Consider the following 7,863-nt stretch of genomic DNA (forward strand, 5'->3'; position numbering starts at 1 on the left):
GTGCGGGGTGCCTTTACAAAAGGCTGGGTAAGGCTCTGATTGGGAGCTTCCCATCCCAACTTTGCAAAGCCGTTTGCAAAGGTGTGATATGGTGGGGGCTGCCAATCCTCCCTCCTCAGGGGGAGTCTTTGCAGAGCTTTGCAAAGGTCCCATAGGGACCTTTGCGCAGTGTCTAGAGAGAGGCACCATGAAGGAAGAGAAGGCTGATAGCAGCTTTCCCTCCTTAGCAGCGCACTTCCAGCACCTTGCGAAGATCCAGTGGGGAGACCCCCACGTAACCTGTGAAAGGCTTTGGTGTACGGGCTTAAGGAGAGGAGGCTGCTTGGTGGCAGCAGTTTCTCATTGCCCAGCCCCCAGTGGCCAGTCTTGAAAGTGTTGGGAATTCTCTCTGGTAAGAGAATCCCTTTTTCATTACAGCAGAGTGCACAGAGGCACAACACAGCGGAATTTGGTTAGGCATGCGTGTATGCTGAGAGTAAAGTAACTTGGAGCCAGTTCATAGTTTCCAATCAATATACAGGTGAAACTCGGAAAATTAGAATATCGTGCAAAAGTCCATTAATTTCAGTAATGCAAATTAAAAGGTGAAACTGATATATGAGACAGATGCATTACATGCAAAGTGAGATAAGTCAAGCCTTAATTTGTTATAATTGTGATGATCATGGCGTACAGCTCTTGAAAATAATATCGGACCTCTGAAAAGTATAAGCATGCATATGTATTCAGTACTTGGTTTGGGCCCCTTTTGCAGCAATTACTGCCTCAATGCGGCGTGGCATGGAAGCTATCAGCCTGTGGCACTGATGAGGTATTATGGAAGACCAGGATGCTTCATTAGCGGCCTTCAGCTCTTCTGCATTGTTTGGTCTCATGTCTCTCATCCTTCTCTTGGCAATGCCCCATAGATTCTCTATGGGGTCAGGTCAGGAGAGTTTGCTGGCCAATCAAGCACAGTACACTGTATACTTTTCAGTGGTCCGATATTGTTCTATTCTACAATCCTTGTCTTCTTGGTTCCATGTAATATTCTAATTTTCTGGGATTGTGGATTTGGGGTTTTCATGAGCTGTACGCCATGATCATCACAATGATAACAAATAAAGGCTTGACTTATCTTGCTTTGCATGTAATGCATCTGTCTCATATATCAGTTTCACTTTTTAATTTGCATTACTGAAATTAATGGACTTTTGCACGATATTCTAATTTTCCGAGTTTCACCTGTAGTATTATTATTATTATTACACTTATATCCCGCTCTTCCTCCAAGGAGCCTAGAGCGGTGTACTACATACTTGAGTTTCTCTTTCACAACAACCCTGTGAAGTAGTTTAGGCTGAGAGAGAAGTGACTGGCCCAGAATCACCCAGCTGGTTTCATGGTTGAATGGGGATTTGAACTCAGGTCTCCCCAGTCCTAGTCCAGCACTTTAACCACTACACCATGCTGGCTCTGCCTTTCCCTCTATTGCTCTCAAAATCCCAATTTGAACAGTTTCAGAATATATCTAGTCTTGAAGAGGAGGAGAACAAAGAGGAGGAAGTGAGGTCTTCACTCAGGAGCCAATGTCTGAAGTATCTGTGCGATTTAACACAAATGTGTTAAATATATATATTCCACAATTCACTACATGCACAATGCAATGGGGGATTTGCCTGTCAGATTCTGTATCTCCTAGGGCTGAACTCAGCCCAACGAGACACACAATAACCGGCAGCCAGGTTAAGGGTGCGCTTGCAAAATCTTAGCTAACAGCCGGGTTGGTTTGAAGGGTTAATAATCAAATTATCATTATTATTATTATTATTATTAGGTAGGCGAGAAGCATCGGGATCCACGGGGATCCCGGCCTAACATCAGCTGGGCTGCCCTTGCCCGCGTTAGGCTGGTCATGAGAACAGTCCCTTTGATTCTCAGGCCCAAGATACAGCATTCTTTAGACATTCACCCACCTAGCATTGATTATTAGCTCAATCATTTTCAACAACAAATTGACATGCCTAGATCTTCCTGTCCAGTCTTCTAGATTCTAGGCTCGGTTAGGATGTTGGATAACAGCTATCTTTATATGCATTGACAGTAATAAACTCAACTCAACTAAAACTAAGACATGCCTATATATCTCAGACCAATCTCTTTTTCTTATAACAGAAAGATATTGTCTTTCAGAGTTTCTTATGGCCGCCAAAAAAGCCCAGAAGCTTGCAGCACATCAAGCACTCTCGGACGCATTTCGAAAGATCCTGCTTGTTGTTCTAGGCAAGGCCTTTTCCTTTAAAAAATAAAAACACATTTTTAAAATCCTGCTTCTGTCCCACTCTTACCTGGGGTTCCAAGTGGTTTCCATCCACAGGACGGATCAGATCCTCACCTGCTTAGCTGAGTTTCTCCCAGACCATTTTCTGAGTCCTAGGTGGAAGAGCAGAGACACAAGTTACTGGCTTTAAAGCTTGGGATCTTCTCCAACGATGGTGGGAATTGTGGAGGAGGAGACTTGCCATCCAGAAATGCATGGTGACGAAGGCCAAGGGCAGCAAAGAGTGGGCTAAGGCATTCTTCATCCAGATGAGATGGCTCCCCCATGAGGCAAGGTGAGGTGACAGTCTCAGGCGGCACTTATGCCCTAGGATGGCAAGTGTAGGCACCCTGCCCCCTGCAGGTGTAGTCTCACCTGCCTGCTACCACCGCCTCCCACCAGCTCCTCTACACTCTGTCACCCTCCTTTCAGGTGTCCTCCCCTTTATCCTGGCCCCGCTCCTGATGCAGACAGTGGTCTCTACCTCTTCTCCATTGCCCAGCTGCCTTATCTTTTGAAAATTTATTTAATCTATTTTAATTGATTTTGACATTTAGATCCCACTCTCCTCCAAGCAGCTTAGCATGGTGTACATGCCTTTTTTTATCCTCACGACAACCCTGTGAGGTAGTTTAGGCTGAGAGATATATGACTGGCCCAGAGTCACCCAGTGAGTTTCATGGTGGAAAGGGGATTCAAACTCGGGTCTTCCTGGTCCTAGTCCAACACTCTAAACACTACACTCTGCTGGCTCTTCTGGGCATGTCACTGTATGAAACTGCAAGTCAGGAGTGGAGACAGAGAAAATGGTGCTTCTAGCATAGAGTGGTGGCCTCTCCTCATTCCTTCTGCTTTGCTAGCTACAGTAGCTGGTTCTCTACCCCCAACCCCATCAGCAGGGGAGACTTGTGCATAGGAAGAAGAGAACAAGAAGGAAACAGATCCAGCTACTGGAGCAAGAGAAGCAGTGGCAACAAAGAGTCAGAAGCCTACTCTGTGAGGAGCAGACACAGCTTGAGGAGGTGAGCAGGCTTTTCTAAACAGAACAACTAGCCTTCCCCCCTTCAAACCAACTAACAGGAGGAGGGGAGATTTTGAGGGGCTGGTTTCTCTTTAAGGAGTGTGTGTGTGTGTGAGTGTGTGTGTGTGTGTGTGTGATTTGCCAGAGCTAGCATTTGCCAAGGCTAGCAAACCCCAGTGTTTTTGTTTGTCCCGACCTGAAGGGGGCAGAGTCAGCTAGGGCTGTGGGAGACCCCACATTCCTTTGACATTTCTTGGACCCACATCCTGTGCCTCAGTTGGAAGCCTACTCCCGACATAAGAAGTGAAGGCCCAAGAACATAGCGAACAGAGCATAGTGAACAGGGATAGCAAACAGGACCTTGGCATTTTGCAGTTGTTTAGCGGGAAGTGTGCGGAGGAGCCTGGAACAAGCCCCTGTGATCACAAGGAGCGCAGAGGAGAAGAGAATGTAAGTACGAATCCCTCCATCATATTCTTGAGAAAAGCTGTTTGGACAGTTAAATAGCTGACCAGTAGAGCTGAGACCTATCCTAATAAACTATCTCTAAATACTGCAAACAGCCAACAAAAGCGGTACGGAGACAGAAAGTCAGCAGGGGAGGGGGCACTTCCCAGTGTATTGCACAGAGTGCCACATGTATGACTATTTGCCCCATGGGCCGAAGTCATGGGTGTGTGCTCGGTGCAATGAGCTCCTGCCTCTCAGGGAACAAATTTGTTCCCTTGAGACCAAGGTGGTGAATCTGGAGAAGCTCCGAGAGACAGAGAGGCATGCGGACGAGACCTTCAGGGACACGGTAGAGGCATTCCACTCCAGGGCAGATAGCTCCTCTGCTGTCAGGGAGAATGAAGGTCTCTGGCAAGGAAGACATTGGTCTGAGGAAGAGGGAAATGCTCCTTTAGAAGGGACCCCTTCATTGGAACATGAGCTCATATCCTTTCGCACAGGGGATACTCCTGCGGGGCGGGGCCTCTTTGTAGTGGGTGATTCAATCATTAGAGGTATAGATAGATGGGCTTGTGACCATGTGTTGACTGCACGGTGACTTGCCTGCCTGGTGTGAAGGTTGCGTACATCACACATCGTGATGCTGACGGGAGCTGGGCAGTATCTGGTTCGGCAAATGCCATCCCATCCTCGATAGAAAGGACAGGGAGGGGCGCCTTGGAGGTGGAGTAGCACTGTATGTTAGGGATAGAATCTAACAAGCTAGAAAACCGAGGTGGACTGGAGTCCTCCACAAAACCCTGTGGGTGACAATACAAGGCATGAAAGGAAACGTGCTACTGGGGACATGCTATTGCCCTCCGGATCAAAACGCTGACAGTGACTGGGAGTTGCAGGAGGAAATCAGGGAGGCGTCAAGAAAAGGCAGGGCTGTAATAATGGGTGACTTCAATTACCCACACATAGACTGGCTAAATTCAGTCAGGTAATGACAGAGAGGTCAAATTTCTAGATACACTCAATGACTGTGCCCTAGAACAGTTGGTCTTGAAACCAATCAGAGAGAAGGCGACCTTGGACTTAATCCTGAGTGGCACCCAGGACCTGGTGCGTGATGTCAGTGTCATCGACCCTTTAGGGAACAGTGACCATAGTGCCATCAAATTCAGCCTACGTGCCGGGAGAGAATCACCAAGGCAGTCTAACACAGACATTTTGCATTTCAGAAGAGGAAACTTCTCCCAAATGAGGAGTATGGTGAAAAGAAAACTGAAAGGGAAAATCAGGAGAGTCACTTTGCTCCAGAATGCATGGAGTTTACTGAAATCCACAATACTAGAAGCCCAGTTAGACTGTATATCCCAAAGGAGGAAAGGTACCACTAAGTCCAGGAGGATGCCAGCATGGCTAACAGGTACTGTCAAGGAAGCCATCAAAGGGAAGAAGACTTCCTTTTGAAATTGGAAGGCCTGTCCAAACGAAGAGGACAGAAAGGAACACAAACTCTGGCAAAAGAGATGCAAGGTGACAATAAGGGAGGCAAAAAGAGAGTTTGAGGAACATTTAGCTAGAAGTATCAAGGGGGATAGGAAAAATGTCTTTCAATACATCAGAAGCGGGAAACCTGCCAGGGAGGCGGTTGGCCCATTAGACAAGGAGGGAGTGAAAAGGATTATAAGGAGGATACGGAGGTTTCAGAGAAGCTCAATGAGTTCTTTGCATCCGTCTTCATGGCAGAGGATACTGAGCATATAGCTGTTCTTGAACCAGGCTTTTCGGGGATGGAGGCTAAAGAACTGAGTCAGATAGAAGTGACAAGAGATGATGTTCTAAACTGTCTGGGGGGGAAAAACAAACGAACATTGACTTGACTTTCAGATGCCTTCAGTTGCTTGTTCTCCCTCCATGCCCCTCCATGCTCTCTTCACTCATCTGATACCTTCAGTCTCCATAAAATCCCCCATGCCCCAACTCTTTGGGGTAGAAAGCTGGTCCTGTGGTAGCGTGCATGAATTGTCCTGTTTGCTAAGCAGGGTTGACCTTGGTTTGTATTTGGATGAGTGAGCATTATGAGAGGAGAACTGGTCTTGTGGTAGCAAGCATGACTTGTCCCCTTAGCTAAGCAGTGTCCACCCTGGTCGTATATGAATGGGAGACTAGAAGTGTGAGCACTGTAAGATATTCCCCTCAGGGGATGGAGCCGCTCTGGGAAGAGCAGAAGGTTCCCAGTTCCCTCCCTGGCTTCTCCAAGATAGGTCTGAGAGAGATTCCTGCCTGCAACCTTGCAGAAGCCGCTGCCAGACTGCAAAGACAATAATGAGCTGGATAGAGCAATGGTCTGACTCAGTATATGGCAGCTTCCTAGTAAGGGTCAAATTCTCCCCTTTGGGTTGGGGCTGTAGTCCTGTGGTAGATCATCCGTCTACATCTCTACAGAGCATCTGCTCTGTAGAAATGCTTTCCCATTTAAAGGAAGAATTTAAATGTACAAGTTCCCAAGTTGAATCCCTGGCATCTCCAGGTAGAGGTGGGTAAGATTCCTGCCTGGAACCTTGGAAAGTGGCTGCAAGTCAGTGTAGAAAATATTGAGCTAGATGGAGAATGGTCGGGTAGAGGCAGCTCCCTATCTTCCTAGGACTCTGCCCATCAACTTGTGTTCTACCCTATTATTCAAACTCCTGCCCTCCTGACTGCCCTTCTTCCTAATAAAAACTCTTGACTACACCGACATTTTGTAATGGTTGTTGCACGTTTGCCTTTGCCCTCCTCCACTCCCCTTCCCTTGTGTGCCTAGCCTTCCTGAGGGCCAAGCCAGATGTGATATAGGAGTTCCTGCTGCCAGATCTCTTGTGTCCTATCTAGTTGGACTCTGGATTGTAAGCCTGAGATCAGGGCACGTGTCTTCTTTTTGCTGCATGTAGAACACCAAATAGCTGTTATGGACTCCTTAGAAAGACTAACATTAAAATCATCATTTCATTCCAAACCTTGAATAAAGGTGAGGAATGTTACAAAATAATAGACAAAAGGATTTTACTTCTAATTATTCATTTGTTAAAACTTGGCCTTGTTAACTTGTCTGTTTCAGAGAATGGGAAAGTGGCAGTGGAGTATAGTTCTCCCCAGGAAGCCCCCATTGACTGTTTAGCAGAAGAGGAACTGAAAGGTCTCATCCAGGTAAATTGAAGCCTCATCTCATCATTCGCAGATGAGCCTCATGTTGCTATGACCTAGCAAGCTCAGCTCTTGAACATCTTAGCTTCATGAGTTGGGAGGAGTGAGTAGGGAATGAGCATTCTCTCTCATTTCAATGCATGGACTTTTAAATTCAATGGGCTACCTGTATGTTTATAGGAAACATAGGAAACATAGGAAACTGCCATATACTGAGTCAGACCATTGGTCTATCTATCTCAGTATTGTCTTCACAGACTGGCAGCGGCTTCTCCAAGGTTGCAGGCAGGAGCCTCTCTCAGCCCTATCTTGGAGAAGCCAGGGAGGGAACTTGAAACCTTCTGCTCTTCCCAGAGCGGCTCCATCCCCTGAGGGGAATACCTTACAGTGCTTTACACTTCTAGTCTCCCATTCAGATGCAACCAGAGCAGACCCGGCTTAGCTATGAAGACAAGTCATGCTTGCTACCACAAGACCAGCTCTCCTCTCCCGTCAGGTGCTTAGACCAAGGACGGACAGGTTCCTCGGGGGCGGGTAGACTGAAGATAGCCAGAGATAGCTGGGCTGAATGTTAGATGCTTGGAGCCACAGAGAGAGGACTCACTGGTCTCCCGCTGTCAGATCCTGGTTCAATGTGAGTTAACCACAGTGGGTTGACCAGAATTGCCTAGGAAATCTGCATTCTCAAAACCAGCTCCACAGGCAACCACACTAATCACTTTATGGCAACCGCACTAATCACTTTATGCAATCCAGATCCCTGTATGTCAGTCAACAAGTGTTAGTTTCACATTCAGTTCTCCACAGAGCCAACAGCTCCAAATAGCTCAAGCCCATCAACTGATTGTCTGTGCATTTGGGCCTACATTGTTGCCATAGCAGTCATGCTCGGAGTTCTGCAAAAATGATGTCACTGCCG

Source organism: Hemicordylus capensis, chromosome 6 (genome assembly GCF_027244095.1).
Source record: "Hemicordylus capensis ecotype Gifberg chromosome 6, rHemCap1.1.pri, whole genome shotgun sequence".
Lineage (NCBI taxonomy): Eukaryota > Metazoa > Chordata > Lepidosauria > Squamata > Cordylidae > Hemicordylus > Hemicordylus capensis.